Below are 2,524 nucleotides of genomic sequence, written 5' to 3' on the forward strand. Positions count from 1 at the left end.
GGGGAAGGGGGGGGGGGTTCAGGTTCTCTATAGAACCCAACGGACAGTGAGGTCGTTAGAAAAACGCATCTCCCTCGAGCTTTGCCGGAAGCGACGGGATGGTTTCGTTGACCCTCTGGATATTTTTGCATGCTGGTGTACATACCTCTGTATCAGTCCTTTTGTTCCAAGAGGCTGGCTAATCCAAAAGCGCTTTTTTTGGATGTTGTCCACAGGACAGATTCTGATGTTTTGAATATGAAATATTGCCCCTAAGAAAAATAAAATCCCTTTCCTGAGAAGAAGGAGCACCTAAGGTGTTTGTTTGTCACTGCAACAGCTTTCGTAGTGGTTTTTTGGCTAAAGCTCTTTTGCAATCATTTTTTTTTCCTTGTGTAAAGTAACAAAAAAAAGAAGTGTGTATGAGTGTGAATCTGTGCGGCTGTGTAAGAAACAATGTGAAACGCTTGCTCTTTTTTGATTTTCCTCAGTTGTTCTTCAACTATATTTTAGCCAGAGAGCTGTTTTTAAGGAACACGAATCTACCTGTGCGCTCATGGTAAATCAATAGAAACAGTGCACAAGTTTGAAGAATTGCATCTCGAAACGTATCTTGGCTGTCTGCAGGAAAAGACGCCTCTCTCTGGGCACCTTGCAGACCCAAATTACATCACCCAGACACCCTCAGGGACCCTCGACAACACTGCTCTCACTCTTATTCAGGTACTTAATCTACACTGAGGCCTAGCAGTGATGAACCTTAACTATGGTTTATTTTCAATAGTCTGTTCCTATGAAGACGAAAATTGCCGCCAAAATCTTTGAACGATCAGAAGCAGTTTTTCTTGCCCTCAGAGTTTTGTTGTTTTGTGTTCTACTCATGGGGTTAACTTCTCTTTTTCTATCTGTTAGCTGTCTCTGCTCTATTTTTTCAATCTCTGAATATTTTTAGTATCTTATGAATGTCAATCTTCTTCTCAGTCCAGGACCGCTGAGTCTTTGTTATCACTCTTCTCTCTCTCTGACTTGCATCGGGTGCTGTGGCGTCTGCTCCGTCAGCGCAGGCACCTGGTGTTGTCTGATTGGTTTTCAACCTCGGCTGTTATGTTCCTAAGTGTTTGTGTTGCTGCACACAGCTTAGCCATCGCCATGGAGTTTGGAAGTCTCCTGTAGACTTTAGCGTCCATTTTTTCACCAAGAACTAGTCGTGCAAAAGCAGTGATTTATTGGCCTGGTCTGAATGATAGGAGTGTATTTTGAACTTTGCCTAAATTTTGTATTTCTTACAACAATCAAAACAGTGACGTTTGTTGAGAACTGTGTAAAGACTCTGAAAAATAAGTTGTATTTCATGTTGTAAGAACTCTTAAGATTACTTTCTACATTCCTTATGGTGGTTTTTGGTAGTAACCTGATTTTGTTGTGATAGAGATAGCTCTGATTGGTTTGGAAACAGCTTGTGATATTTGGGTAGACACAGGAAGTGTCGTCCAGGGGTTGGGACTCTAGTTTGGGTAAAAACAACAAACCTCTTCTTCTTCTCTTCAGTCTCGATTTTTGTCCTGCTGAGGTTTCTAACAGTTCGTAATCTCACCTCGGTTCTTAACGGGTGGCTGGACGCCCCGCTGCAGGGCCTGCTGGGCTTTTTCCTCTTTTCCGCTGAGATTTTGCTTTTGGGTTTGACGATATACCTCATTCCTTCAGTCCAGCGGGCCCTAGGGGGCGCTGTGCCGATGCTCAGGACGCCCAAGCCCCCTTTCACAGTTTGGTCCCACCTGGACTGTACCTCTAACAATCACATATAAACACACACACATATACACCTACACACTTACACACAGGCTTTCCAAATACCCCAATGGACCTCATTTTTTCAATATCTACTGTTTACAGTTTGACAAAAAATTGTATAATTTAAAAAATATTTTTCTCATATTGTAGTTTTATTTATGTACAATAATTTTTTTTTGTTTTTGTTCTTATTTTGTACCTTGTGAGTTGGACTTTTATTCTTCTAGGCTTATATTATCGATGTCCGTGTAAATGAGCACTTAACAAGGATCACAATAATTGGTTTTAGTTTGATTGACTGCACTTTTTTAATTTTCTTTTTTCTCTCTCCCTGTTTTGAATGCAAAATCTGATTTTCTGATTGGGCTAATGAGTAATAAATTGTCTCATAATGTCTGTGATTTTTTTGACTAAAAAGATGAAAGATGATTTGATTTACTACAGTTTTTTTTTTTTAACTTCATTTTGCATTGAACGTCAGGCAACGCTGATTAGATCTGTCTTTGTGCATGTGTAAAATATTTTACTGGTTATGTTATATTCAATTTGGTAAAAAAAAAAAAAAAAAAAAAAAGAAAATTGCCATTTTTGCCACACATTTCAGCTGTAATGTTGTATAAGGTAGTATTCACTGGATGCTAGAACCTTCTTTTCAAAACCACTATTCTTCTAATAAATTTTGTTGTGAAAATAAAATGTCACTCTCATTTGTATTGATTTGTTTCCACATGTACGACTGACTGGTCACACCTCC

The sequence above is a fragment of the Seriola lalandi genome, unplaced genomic scaffold, assembly GCF_002814215.2.
Source record: "Seriola lalandi dorsalis isolate HSWRI2012SDOR001 ecotype SW California unplaced genomic scaffold, Sedor1 jcf7180002054656, whole genome shotgun sequence".
In the NCBI taxonomy this organism is placed as follows: Eukaryota; Metazoa; Chordata; class Actinopteri; order Carangiformes; family Carangidae; genus Seriola; species Seriola lalandi.